Source organism: Balaenoptera borealis, assembly GCF_965194805.1.
Source record: "Balaenoptera borealis genome assembly, chromosome: 21".
NCBI lineage: Eukaryota > Metazoa > Chordata > Mammalia > Artiodactyla > Balaenopteridae > Balaenoptera > Balaenoptera borealis.
Window position 1 is genome coordinate 35,540,170 of NC_138880.1, and position 15,265 is coordinate 35,555,434.

The 15,265-nt window shown below is 35.7% G+C and overlaps 1 protein-coding gene across 1 annotated transcript in view; it reads left to right on the forward strand.

The window, feature by feature from the left end:
• TENM3 (teneurin transmembrane protein 3) overlaps window positions 1-15,265 on the forward strand; it is a 2,383,554-nt gene that overhangs the window by 392,425 nt on the left and 1,975,864 nt on the right. The gene's annotated exons all lie outside the window — the stretch shown is intronic.

Genomic DNA, 15,265 nt, shown 5'->3' on the forward strand with positions numbered 1-15,265 from the left:
TAAGTATCACATAGCAGAATGTATATACGACGTTTCTATCTTGAAGAAATGATTGTTTCACTCTGGTATCAATTATAGCCAGATTACAAAGTACTACATTTTCCAGGGTGGGACGGAAAGGGGCAGGCCAGACAGGTTTGGGGGTCAGCAGCTGTAATGTCCTCTGGGAATGGTGCCACTTGTACGTAGCAGATGCTCAAAGGTTGTGGGAATGTTTGGATTCAGCCAGAGTACACAGCTGCCGTGTGAGTACAGTTATCTGCAAACCGGTTCCTCTGTCCCAGTACACAGCTGCCGTGTGAGTACAGTTATCTGCAAACCGGTTCCTCTGTCCCAGTACACAGCTGCCGTGTGAGTACAGTTATCTGCAAACCGGTTCCTCTGTCCCAGTACACAGCTGCCGTGTGAGTACAGTTATCTGCAAACCGGTTCCTCTGTCCCAGTACACAGCTGCCGTGTGAGTACAGTTATCTGCAAACCGGTTCCTCTGTCCCAGTACACAGCTGCCGTGTGAGTACAGTTATCTGCAAACCGGTTCCTCTGTCCCAGTACACAGCTGCCGTGTGAGTACAGTTATCTGCAAACCGGTTCCTCTGTCCCAGTACACAGCTGCCGTGTGAGTACAGTTATCTGCAAACCGGTTCCTCTGTCCCAGTGGTTCAGCAGAACTGAGGGAAGACTGGTACATGAGGATGCGAGGTTATTTCTAAAACACCTGTGGAAACTATCTTTTTTAGTTGAAATATAGTTGATTTACAGTGTGTTAGCTTCAGGTGTACAGCACAGTGATTCAGATATATATATAGATATATATATATATATATATATATATATATTTATATTTATATTTATATTTATATTTATATTCATTTGTTTATTTATTTAGTTAATTATTTTACCTTATAGGTTATTATAATATATGGAGTATAGTTTCCTGTGCTATACAGTAGGTCCTTGTTGGTTATCTATTTTATATAGAGCAGTGTATGTATGTTAATCCCATCCTCCTAATTTATCCCTCCTTCCCTTCCCCTTTGGTAACCATAAGTTAGTTTTCTATGCCTGTGGGTCTATTTCTGTTTTGTAAATAAGGTCATTTATATCTTTTTATTTTTCAGATTCCACATATAAGCAATAGCATATGATATTTGTCTTTCTCTGTCTAGCTTACTTCACTTAGGAAGGTAATCTCTACGTCCATCCATGTTGCTCTAAATGGCCTGATTTCATTCTTTTTTATGGCAGAGTAATATTCCAGTATGTATATGTGTGTATATATAAGCATATACATGTACACACACTCCACATCTTCTTCATCCCTTCATCTGTTGATGGACATTTAGGTTGCTTCCATGTTTTGGCTACTGTAAATTGTGCTGCAGTGAACATTGGGGTGCATGTATCTTTTTTGAATTATAGTTTTCTCCAAATATATGACCAGGAGTGGAATTGCAGGTTCATATGGTCCTGGAAACTATTTATCTTATAAACTCCTAAAGCTGCAGGGTTTCTGAGAACTTTGCCATCAGCCCTAGTTAGGTCCCCGCTATTGCTCTACAAATATATATCTCCTTTCCATTGCCTGTGGCCCAATGAAGTCCTTCCAGACAGACTTTTCCTGGCCGAAGTGGCACATACAAAATAGGGAAAAATTATGCTTCATTAAGTCATTTCCATTCCTAGTCTTTTTTTTTTTTTTTTTTTTTAACCCTAGCATACCATTTTGGCTCAAAATTGATCTTGAATAAGTCAACTTTGCCATTGTATCTAGGACAATGTAGGTTTAGATTTTTCAAGCCCCAGTGACTCAACCATTCTAAGTTCATCCAAAAATGTATAAAGACATAGTCTCACATTTACTCTCTAACGCAGTAAGGGAAATATTGAAGTGCTATGAAGACCTTGTCACATATGCTCTTTAGATCTGCATACTGGATCAGCTGTCAAAAGAGTTGACATTGTTTAGCACATTGATGATAAATCTGACATAGGATCACAACAGAAACCGTCTATTTTCTTCTTCACGGGAAGTTTCTGCAGATCACAGTTTAGTTCAGCAGTTGCTGTGCAGGGTATTGGTGGGGTTTTTAAGAAGGTCAGAAGGCCAAAGGCTACTACTAATTGATTCTTTTGCTTACTATCACTAATTCTGGATTTGCACTGTCAACAGAAAAGTGGTAAAATCTTCCTGGGTTCTAAAGAACGATGCTCTTCACACACCCAGAAGAATTTTACAGGTAATATCCGGTAATTGGCCCATTGAGCTGTAGCATTTACTCAGATAGAATTTTTGTTTCTTTACTGTTAAAAAATAACTGCAAGGGGGGGCTGTCTAGAGCTTGTTTTTTTTTTTTTTTTTTTTTTTTTTAGAGCTTGATTTTAAGCCTTCTCTGAAGAAATTTTTGATGACTACACAGGCATGACTTATATTCTGACTAAAGACAATGTGAGGTGTAATACAGAAAATAGAGAACCCAAAGAGAGGCACATCTTATAACAATCTGTGATTTTTTTTTTTTAATGAAAACTGATGAGAGCCATTGACTTTGAAGGAAAAAGAAATCTTATGAAATAATTATCCTTAAAGAAATTTTCAATTTTTAATAAAAATGTATCTTGAAATTTGTTTATTTTTAATGTAGTATGATTTTTTTTAAAAGACTATAGAGCATTTCTACATTTACCACAAAATTGAGAGGAAGGTACACAGATTTCCCCTATAGCCCCTGCCCCAACACATGCATGGCCCTCCCCCATTATCAACATCGCTCACCAGAATGGTACAGTTTTTATCAGAGTATTTTTACTGCCCTAAAAACCCTCTATGCTCTGCCTGTTCATCTTTCCCTAACCCCCTACCCCTGGCAACCACTGATCTGTTTATTGTCTCCATAGTTTGGCTCTTTCCAGAAGGTCATACAGTTGGAATCATAGAGTATACAGCCTTTTCTGATTGACTTCTTTCGTTTAGTACCATACTTTTAAGTTTCCTCCGTGTCTTTTCAGGGCTTATTAGCTCATTTTCTTTTAGTGCTGAATAATATTCCATCATCTGGACCACTACAGTGCATATTTACTCATTCACCCACTGAAGAATATCTTAGTCACTGCTGAGTTTTTTCAGTTATGAATAAAACTGTTAAAAACATCTGTATGAAGGTTTTTGTATTGACATAGGTTTTCAGTTCATTTGGGTAAATACCAAGGAGTGAAAAGGCTAGACTGTGTGGTAAGAGTATGTCTCCTTTTCTTAGAAAGCACCAGACTGTCTCCCAAAGTGGCTGGACCGTCTTGCATTCCTACCAGCAATGAACGAGAGTGCCTCTTGCTCCACATTCTGACCAGCATTTGGTGTTGTCAGTGTTCCAGATTTTGGCCCTTCTAATAAGAGTGTAGTGATATCTCATTATTACTTTAATTTTCATTTCTCCAGTGACATATGATGTGGAACATCTTTTCATATGCATATTTGCCATCTGCGCATCTTCTTTCACCAGGTGTCTGTAAAGGTTTTTAGCCTATTTTTAAAAAAATGGGTGGATTGTCTTCTTCTTATTGAGTTTTTAGGAGTTGTTTGTATTTTTTGGATAATAGTACTTTATCGGATGTGTTTTTCGAAAATATTTTCTCCATCTGTGGCTTGTCTTCTCATTCACTTGACACTGTCTTTCACAGAACAGATACATGTATATATTTTTTATTTTAATGAAGTTCAGCTCACCAATTATTTTATGAATTGTGACTTTGGTGTGTATCTAAAAGATGACCATACCTAAGGTCATCTAGGTTTTTTCCTGTGTTATCTTCTAGGAGTTTTATGGTTTTGCATTTTACATTTAGATCTCTGATCCATTTTCATTTATTTTTTGAATGGTGTAAGGACTGTGCTTAGGTTCATTTTTCTGCATGTGATGTCCAATTGTTCCAGCACCATTTGCTGAAAAGACTGTCTTTGCTCCATTGCATTGTCTTTGCTCCTTTTCAAAGAGCAATCAACTATATTTATGGGTGTGTCTATTTCTAGACCCTCTATTCTGATCAGTTTGTCTATTCTTTCATCAAACAAACACTGTCCTGATTACTGTAGTTTTATAATGAGTCTTGAAGTCGGGAGCATCAGATCTCCAATTTGCTCTTCTCCTTCATTATCCTGTTGGCTTTTCTAGGTCTTTTGCCCCTGTGTATAAAATTTAGAATTTGTCAATATCTATGAAATAACTTTCTGGGATGTTGCTTGGGATTGCATTGGATCTATAGATCAAATTGGGGAGAACAGACATAGTTCAGACATCTTGACAGTATTGAGTCTTTCTACCCAAGCACATAGAATATCTCTCCATTTATTTAATTCTTTCATTTTATTCATTGGAGTTTTGTAGTTTTTCTCATATAGATCCTGTACATGTTTTGTTAGATTTATACATAAGTATTTCATTTTGGGGAGTGCTAATGTAAATTACTCTGTTTTAAATTTCAAATTCCACTTATTCAAGATTGTATCCTATAATCTTGCTATAATTATTTATTGATTCCAGGAGGTATTTTGTCAATTTTCTTTCAAATTTTCTACATAGATGATCATGTCATATGTCAACAGTGACAGTTGTATGTCTTCCTTCCTAATCTGTATACCTTTTATTTCCTTCCTCGGCCTTACTGCATTAACAAGGTCTTCCAGTACCATGCTGAAAAAGAGTGTTGAGAGGGGACATCCCCACCTTGTTCCTGATCTGAGTGGGAAAGGTTCCAGTTTCTCGCCATTAAGTATGATGTTAGCTGTAGGTGTTTTGTAGATAGCTTTTATCAATTTGAGAAAGTTCCCCTCTATTCCTAGTTTATTGAGAATTTTTATCATAAATGGGTATTGGATTTTGTCAAAAAATATTTTCTTTGCATCTATTTATGTGATCATGAGATGTGATGGATTATATTGATTTTCAAATATTGAACCATCCTTGCATACCTGGGATAAATCCCATATTCACGAGAGGTATTTGCCTGTAGTTTTCTTTTCTTGTTATAGCTTTGTCTTGTTTCGGTATTAGGGAAATGCTGGCCGTATAGAGTGAGTTAGGAAGTATTCCCTCTGCTACTATCCTCAGAAAGATATTGTCGAGAATTTGTATAATTTCCTCAAGTGTTTGGTAGAATTCACTAATGAACCCATCTCAACCTGGTGTTTTCTCTTTTGGAAGGATTAATTATTGATTCAATTTCTTTAAATATAGGCCTATTCAGATTGTTTATTTCTTCTGTGTGAGTTCTGGCAGATGGTGTCTTTCAAGGAATTAGTTCATTTCATCTAGGTTATCAAATTTGTGGACATAGAGTTGTTTATAGTATTCCTTTATTATCTTTGTAATGTCCATGGCATCTGTGGTGATGTCCCCTCTTTCATTTCTGACATTAGCAATTTTTGTTCTTTCTCTTTTTTTCTTAATTAGCATGGGTAGAAGCTTAACAATTTTATTTTTATTTTCTAAGAACCAGATTTTGGTTTAGTTGACTTTATTGATTCCCTGTTTTCAATTTCATTGCTTTTATACTATAATTCTTATTTCTTTTCTTCTGCTTATTTTGATTGAATTTGCTCTTCTTATTCTAGTTTAAGGTTGAAATGTAGGTGATTGATCTTTGATCTTTCTTCTTTTCTAATATATGTATTAAATGCTATATATGTCCCTCTAAGCACTACTTTCACTGCATCTCACAAATTTTGATAAGTTGTGTTTTCATTTTCATTTAGTTCAAAATACTTAAAAATTTCTCTTGATTTCTTCTTTGACTCATGTGTTATTTAGAAACATGTTATTTAATCTCTACTTATTTTTAGATTTTTCCTGTTATCTTTCTGTTAATTCTGTTGTGGTCTGAGAGCAGACATTGCATGATTTCTTTTCTACAGTAGGATTTTCAAAAAGGTTATTAAGTAAATATTAGGCAGTGTTTTCTAAGAATATAATCTTGTGTTTGCCTTCACATGAAATTAGATTCTGACAATGTGTAGGAAAATTTCCTAAGACCCAGAAATCAGATGCATTAAAACTTTTACGTTTTCTGCAGTATGAACTTATTTGATGTACATATATTGTATTACCTTACATATTATAGGGTGATTAAAAGCTGGAGAAGTGGTTGGCTACATTGTATTGACATCATGTTAGTCAGTATCTGGGCTTATAGAAGTTTTTAGATGTAAAACAAAAGGGATTTCGAGATCAAGGCAAACCTCCATCATTATGAGAGTGATGAAAACAGGGCTCCTGCAGTGATTTGCCAATGACACATAAATAGTGTTCTAAGGATATAGAACAGTATTCTAGGTGTCCAGGCTCTCTGTCCTTTGCTGTATTAAAGTGTAATAGATTTTGCCTATCCTTAAAATATTGGGATGCTTTCACAAGATTATATATCCTTAGAAACAAAAGTTCTTAAATTATGAATGTAATTTCCCTATTAAATATCTTTTATTAGTTTCTGCCCATCACTCCATCTGCCAATATCTTTTTGAATCCTAATATTTCCATCCAGTGCATTCATTGTCATGGTGCTTAGAGGCACTTAACTGTTATTATTTATCTTCTTTCTTTTTTCTTATAAATAGAGGTATAAACAGAACTCTCCTAGATATGGTTGTTGCAACAACAGGAACAACAACAAGCTGATGAATTCTTGTTTTCTCACTTTCTACTCTCTGAACGTTTTTCATACTTACCAAATCGCTTGCTTGCCGGTTCACTTAATTTCTTCCCCCTATTAACACAGGGGTATCATGTTAGCATACTTTCTGTGAACTAGCTCCCTGTTTGAAAGAAAGAAAGCATGTTAGTACTGACCTTCAAATGGTCTTAAAAGAAGATGTTGACCCAGAATTATAGTTTATCAGAAATGTGACATAAAGTATAAGTGGAAACGAAAATAGGTTACCTTTGAGTTTGTTTGTTTTTGCTAAACAAGCGATGCAGAAATACTATTATGATGATCTTGAAGTTACGGCTTAAAAACTATGCAGATTATCTCAAGCTCTTAATGATTCCAAGTCAAGAAGAAAACATTTTACTTTCAGAGGAAATGTAACTCTGGAGTGACCATACTACACTATCAAAATGATCTGAATAATGCACCCTAAATAAAGCTATACCTGAAATGCATATGTAAAATAGAAGCATTTTAAGTATTTGTCGGAGTGGAAGGAACATCTGTATTACGCACTTGGTAAATGCTTCAGCTGACCAGCAACTCATCGTGATGGCAAATAGCTCCCTCTTCTAGTGCCAGCTTTTATCGAGACAGACTTTGTGTCTGTACCTGGGTTCAAAGAAAGGGCGCCATGGTTGTTACTAATGACTTCAACAAATCCAGGAGAGTGGTGAGATACGATGTCTAGTAGGTGTCTGGGACGCCACGTAGCTGAATCAGTACTCCTGCTTTTCTCTGATCCCCCCTCACACCTAGACTTCCTACAGCTTTTCCCATCAGCTGGTAGGGAGTCCAGCTGGCTGTAACTTAAAAACCAAAACCAGAATCCAAACACTTCTCATCACCTTGTGCTACCCTAGGCTGAGCCATCGTCATCTCTCCCCAGGGATAACACAAGAGCCTCCTGACTAGTCTCCAGGATACCCTATTTCTTTGTTCCCCTAACGTCCATTCTCAATACAGCAGCCAGATTGATCACTATAAAATGATTAGACCTTGGCGTTATTAAACCATGTTATTCCTGCACACAAGCACTCCTGGTGGCTCCCATTTCCCTTAGAGTAAAAGGCAGAGTCCTTGTAAGGGCAGATGAGACCCCTCAGAATTTGCCAGACTCCGCCCCCATCTCAGTTCCCCTTATTTATTCTGCTCTAAGCATGCGGGGCTTAAACCCATTGCTGTGGATCTTCTTTATGCCCACCAAACTCTTCTCTATTGTATTCATATACTTCGCCCCACACTTCCTTCCGGTCTTGATCAAACAGCTTTCTCAACAAAGTCTTCCTCAGCAATTCTATTTAAAATTCAGTTTGCTCTCCTTCTCTTTTCCCTGCATTACTGGTCCTTCGTACCTTGTTCTACTTTTGTCATAACACTTACTACTGACTTGCTGTATAACTTATTATTTATTGTGTTTATTAAATTTTGTTCATCTCCCCCAGCTACTCTGTGAGCCACATTAGGGTGTTTTCTAATGCATCCCAAAGGTCCTAGGTCAGTACCTGCAAATCCTAGGTATTCATTAACTATTCCGCTAAGAATTGGCTGTTACTTGTAGAAATGCCGAGAGAGCAGCACAACATCCTCCCAATGGTTAAAGTATTAAACTTTCAAACAGTATATCAGGTACCAAGTCAAATAGAAAATAACTGTAACATCCATGTCTACCTTAGGAAAATTAGAGATGAAATCTATCCGTGGTGCCAATTGTTCTATACCTTGCCACACTCAGCAAAGTTAGTAAATAATGGGGCTTTTTACCTTTGAAACATATTACCCCATATTGAGCAGTCTCTTTTTCTAGAAGCACTGGGAGGAATACAGGGGTGAAGTTAGACAGACTTACATTCAGTTTCCGGCTCACTTACCAATTTCACAACCTTTAGCAAGTTGGGTGATCCACCATGAATCTCTATTTCCTCATTTGTAAAATGGAATTGATCATCTAATTGTTTTTAATAATGAAGATGAAAAGAGAAAAAATTAAACCACACAAAGTACAACACCTGAATAAAATAGATAAGTAATTGACCAAAACTATCCATTATAAGAAATTAAGACTTCTAGGTAAGAGTCACAGTTTGGAAGGCATTTCATACTATCTCATTTGATCACCTCAACTATGTGTTACATTTTGCCTAAATCTGTTGACTTTAACAGCCTTTGTGCCTCCACAGTAAATTACTGGAGGCAACTGAAAATAGATTGAATTAAATTACTCAGAAAATATTAAAATGGAAACAGAAGGCCTCAACTCATGTCAAAGGAGAAGATTTCAAACATAATAACAAATAGAGGCTAAAGATGTATATTTTATTTTTTATTTAGAGCTGACTTTCCTGGCATTTGCAACAAAATGGACTCCATGATTATTTATCAGTTATTTGAAGGGATATGTCAGTTCTTCGGTTAGAGGACTCCCTGCACCAAAATAGGTTTTAAAGATCTTTAGTGCGTGACACTTTATATAAGAAATACTGGACAACATTAAAAAAATTAAAACACCACATTCCAGAAATTGGAGAAGGACTGTATAATTAGAAGGTAACTCAAGTAAAGGCATGCCTTCCTTACAGGAAACTACGGTAAGGAGGTCTTATTAGCTGTCAAGATAGGATTTAGACAAAACCAAGAAATGGGTGAAGACCATAATCTTCAGACTATCAGGCTTGCATGTCATTTCTGTTAACCTTGGAGATTAAGTGAGTTATGGTTTGGTTATCAGGTTAAAAGTGGCAAGTGAGACGTTCTGTTATAAAAGATGATGAGTCAGAGCTGTAGTGTCACCCAAGTACTCAAGCCCCTCTTACCCAGGGGGAATCCTGGAATAAACCTGTTCTGGCTCAGCTTTTTCTCATAGCCAGGTCTATGGCTATTCTTCTGGTCAAATAAGTCCATCAAAAAGGAAAAGTTGTTAGTATGGCATGGTGTTCTAATGAAATCTTACTTGTTTTTGATCACACTTCTCAAAATGCTTAATAGAATGTTTAATTTCTATGTAGTCTTTCAATCAGGAGTAACAATACAATGTGGATCCATATTAATAAAAACAAAATGAGGCGTAGTATTAATTATTGTAAGGTATAATTATTTAACATTAGAATAATTATTTGTTCCATTTGTCAAATTATAAAATTAGGATTCTGTTGTTTTTTTTTTTTTTTTTTGCTAACCTCTAGAACAAATATTGTGACTTTTTAAAATAGCTCTCATTAAAAAAGTTGAAATATGTGTTAAAAATTTCTATTTGGTTATTTTGGGGAGTCAGCTTTGAAATATAGGACCTTAAGAGTTTCTGCCTAATGTCAGAATATGTAAAATGAAAGAGGTATGTAAATTTTAGAACTGCATCTTTACCAGAATTTTATTAACATTAGAAGGGTATATTTATAAATAGAGAATTAGAGAGGAAAAGTCAACATTTTAATAAATGACATAGACACAAATGATTTTGAATATAACGTGTACTTCTTAAATTTTTTTTAAATTACTTGCTTTATCATTAACATTGTACAGAAAGTATGATGGCTCAGTTGTGACTATTGGTTTCTTCAGTATTAATAGGATAAAATTGTCCTATTGACAGTCATTTCATATAAATATCAGAAATAAAGCTCCTGAATTATACAGGAGCTTTATTTCTGTATAAAATTATACAGAATGTTTGTATTTCAGCATTTTTTAATCATATATATATCAGTGAAAATGTTTTAAATTAATTTTTAAGTTAATATTTCCTATGTCATTCTCTTAGCCATTTGCTTTTAAATTTATCAATTCAACATGTATTTAGTCAATACCTGCCAGGTGCCAAGCATTGTCTTAGGCACTGGGAATATTTTTTTTAAAAAGCCCTTTTTTTGTGAAACTTTCCTTGTAGTGGGAAAACCAGACAATAAATAAGTAAACCTAAAAGTAAAAAATAAAACTTACTGAGTGGATAGTGACACAAGGGAAAGTAAAGTAGCTTAAAGGTATAGAAAACATTGGGGATACATTTTGGACAGGGCAATTGGAGGCCTCTCTGAGAAATGATATGAATAATATGAAAGACCTAGCTATGGAAAAATCTGGGGGAAAAAATAAAAAAATAAAAAACAACTCAGAAGGAAGGAAATTAGCATTTTTGAGAAACTGCAAGACCTGTTGACCATGGGCTACAAGGTGGGGTCAGGAAACTACACAGAGATCAGATCATGTAGAACTTTCTAGGTCATGGTAAGGTTTTTAATTTTTTTTTTTTTCTCTTATTGGGATGGGAAGTCATTAGAAGGTACAAAGCATGGGAGTGATCTAATAGGGCTTTAAAAGAGTAGTTCTTGCTGCTGCCTGTTGAATAAGGATAATGGTTGCAGACATAGGTTTCAAAGCAGTGACATAAGGGATGATGTATTTCTTTAATGCAGGGAAGAGCTCATGATAGCCAGTGATAACCGGGGCAATGGTTGGGAGAGGTGAGGAAGTCAGAATGCTTTCTGATGGATTCAGTGTTGAGGGTGGAAAAAGAAAACACTAGAGGATGATGCCTATGTTGGTTTTAGCAACTGGGTAGATGGGGGTGCCTCTTACTGAGACAGAGAAAGCAGTGAAAACAGAAGAATGGTGAGGTCAGGAATGATTTAGACAGATTATATTCAAAATGCCTATTACTTGTCTGAGTGGTTATAGTAAAATATTATTCAAGACAGGTACTGTTGGAAATACAGGAAATCAGTTGGGGACAAAAATACACAATAATGTGTTTATAAATAGAATAATGCAGTTCTTTGCACCAAACCTTAATGAATAGGTATAAGAATAAGCTTGTTACTGCTTTGAAAACTTTTTCTATTTGTGCTATTTTAGTTCACATTTTATAATAAAATGTAGTGCTGTTGATGTGTATGCTGTTTTTCCTATAAGGTAAAAATCTGTGGTTATTAGTAATTATAAATATATAGATGATCAATTAATTGATTTAGATGAATTGTTAGAACTGCCAGGAAATAGGATTATTAGGTGGCAATGGGTTATGTGTAGAAATCTTTTCATTTGATTCATTTGAATTCACTTCCACAAGTATATTTGATTGTGTTCTCTTCTTTCTCAGCTCTTCAGACATTTTTCATTCTTTATAGACTTTCTAGAATTTCTTCAATGAGCATTTTAGGGGAGTTTGTTGTGGGAACATTGCCTACGGTTCATTAAAGTAAACACAGCAGATGAAGATACAGAGGATTCTAGTGAAAGGAATAAATATTTCCAGTGTTGCCAATACATGCAAATGTATCTTAGTAGACATTACTTCATTATCAAAAATATCTATGTCGGAAATATTATATGAAATTTAGACAAAGGGAAGAGATATCCCTTAGTATTCTCTCTGAGCAGTGCTGGGCTTGACTCTTTTTTGGTAAGCGCTGCTTTACAGCTCTGTAGAAGTTAACTTACAGATTTTTGTCTAGTAGAGATGCAGATATTTCTATCAAATGAACCCCAGAGATTCCAGTTCATGGCCCTGCTGGACATCAACAAGTTTCATATCCAACCCAGAAATCTTATCCTAATATTGCCTATAAATCCCTAGTTTCTCAAATGCTCTTTGGGCCAATTTTACCATCTTATTTGTTCCATCAATAATCAAGTTGAATAGAAATTTTACACTTTTTCCTTTGAAAGTCATATAAGAGTTATGATTTTGCCTTTTTTGAAAAAGTATATCTTAACTGCAGAGGGACATAGGAAGATATTCCTCCTACCAAAATATTTTAAAATGCAATATGAAACATCATTATATATTTGCAGAGCATAGGAGAAAATAGCCACCTCCATGTTTGAATGGTTACGTCAAAGTATTCTTAACTATATAAAATATTTAGTATATTGATAGAACATTTGGTGATAGAGCTTGACCATTTCAAGATGATAGCCTCAACATTGTACAAAAAATACGAATGTGTATTATATTCATACGCTTCATTTAAAAAGTAAACCTTGTACACATTTTAAATTGTACAAATATTTCCAAAATTACTTTAAAAACGTGAATGAAAGCATACATGATGAAGCACGTGTGTGGTAAACTTTTGTTTTATAGTTGAAATGTACAGAGACTTTCTTGTGAAGAACGTAATCTTAGTTCTGAAGCAGCACTGATATGTTCTAAGAAAGAAAATTATATTGTGAGGACGTATAACATCTATATATCCATCCTTAGAAAATGCATTTATTGAGGGTCAAGTACAGGCAAAGGACTCTGTTAGATCCTATCAAAAATAATGGAATAGAAGAGCATAGTTCCTTTCTACCATAAGTTTCTACTTACAGTATTCCTTATTATTATAGCTAGCCTTTATTGAGTACCTGCAATATTCCATGTACCCTGCAAGGTACTTTACATTATTTATCACATTTAAGTTTATGGATGAGAAAATGAAGACTCAGGGGTTAAGTAACTCGAACAAGCTATTAGTTTGTAAATGGCAGATCTATCTTATTCTAAAACTTTGCTCTTTCCAGTAGGCTATCTCCCCCGTCTAATAAGGAGAAAAACTGTGTGTGCATGTATGTGCATGAAACTGCAGCACGTGACAGAATACTCTAAGTTTGAACATTGTGCAAACAAAGGTCCCTGAGAATTTAGAGAAGAAAGTGATGTTTAGGTAGAAGGATTAGCAAATATTATCAGGCAGTTGGGATTTCACCTAAACCTTGATAACATATCGGGATTTAATTTTCTGAGCCAGGGATAAGAGTAATTCATGAGGAGGAAAGACACTGTTAGCCAAAAGACTTGTTTTGGAAATGTATGTTGCCCAATATAATTGTGAGGGTTGGCATGTGTTAAAAAGGAACAGAAAATATATTGCTACCAAATTGTAGAGAGTCCTTAATGCATGTTAAGGAAACCAGAGGCAGAAGGAATTGAGATTATTAGAGTATTACAGGAGGAGATGCACTCCAGAGGGAAAGGAATATAAAGCAAGAGGCTTTTACAAAGCAGATTCAGATGCAAAAGTAATGATCAGCCGGAGGAATAAAGGATAAATCTGAGATTTTGAGTTTAGAGGGCTGGAAAATGTGATACAATTAGAAGAAATGAGCAAATCAGAAGAAAGAACTGCTGTGTGTCCTTACAGATCTTTGGTCTATTGCACTAATGGTCATATTCTATTATATGTATCTATTTACATGTTTCTCCATTGTGAGTAGCACAAGGACCATGGTTCTGTTCTACTTGTCCTTGTATCCTGAATGGTGAGCAAAGTGTCTGCATCATAGCAAGACCGCTTATGGAATGGATGAACAAATGATAACAAAGGCAGCATGAGGCCAAGGAGTTAAACTGCTCATAGGACATTTACATAGATACCTCACTAGAAGTCGAAGTTCAAGACTGGTGCTTGGAAGGGAAATAGAACTGTAGGTGTATATTCTGCAGTTAAATGCATAGGGACTAGAGTTGAAATTCTGAAGGTGCTAGATGAGCAGTAGGGAGAAGAAAGCAGGAAGAGGAAAAAAAAAAATGAGGATATGGAAGGCAAAAGCTTTGAGCATTTCTATCATTTATGCATGAGGTAAAGGTGATGGGGAAAAAACACTGTCCTAGTTCAGGCTGCCATATATATATATAAAATACCATAGACTTAAACAACATACATTTATTTCTCTCAGTTCTGGAGACTGGAAGCCTGAGATCAAGGCACCAGCAGAGTTGATGTCTGCTGAGGGTTCTCTTCCTGGTTTGCAGATGGCTGTGTTCTTGTATCCTCACAGGGTGGAGAGCAGAGAAAGAGCAACCTCTTGTGTCTCTTCTTATAAGGGCACTAATCCCATTCATGAGGGCTCCACCCTCATGACATGGTTACCTCCTAAAGGCTCCACATCCCCATCATCTTGGGAGTTAGAGTTTCAATATGTGAACTTGGAGGTGGGGAGTCAAACATTCAATCTACAGTGAACACCATGGAAGATTTTAAAGAAGCTGTTAAGCAGCTGGAATGAGAATAATAAGAATGTAGTCTCATCGAAACCAAGGTAGAAGAGCTGTTACGAGTAGTATAGACTTGAAGAAGGTATTTGGTTCTAATAACTAGAAGGTCATGACTGACTACTGAGATTCTCCAAAAAATCAAAAGCAGAAGAGTTAATGAGTAAGTGGGAGCTGATAAACATACTTTATCATACTTTCAATGATAAAAATCAGACACTTTAGAATGGCAATACCTTGTGGATTTTTGGAATGAAGATGAGAAATTACAGGGTTTAATGATAGGTTGATTTTCACCTTATTCATTTGGTGAGGGAAACTGTTTCGCCTCGTTGATTTTTCAGTGCTAAACAAGTCGTGTTTGCCTGTTCATTAGAGCTTGCTTCATTTCTTTTCAGTTTGTTTTTTCCATCAGTTTGGCACTTCTATGTGTTAGGGCTTTGCTTCGTAGTGAGTGCAATTCCCCACTATTGAAGGATGGGACATACCCACTCTGAAATATGAAAGAGTATAAAATGCGGCATCATCACGGGAAACACAGATGCAAGTTTAGTGGAGTAGACTGAATGGCTGTTTAGCTTCACTATATTTGTCAAA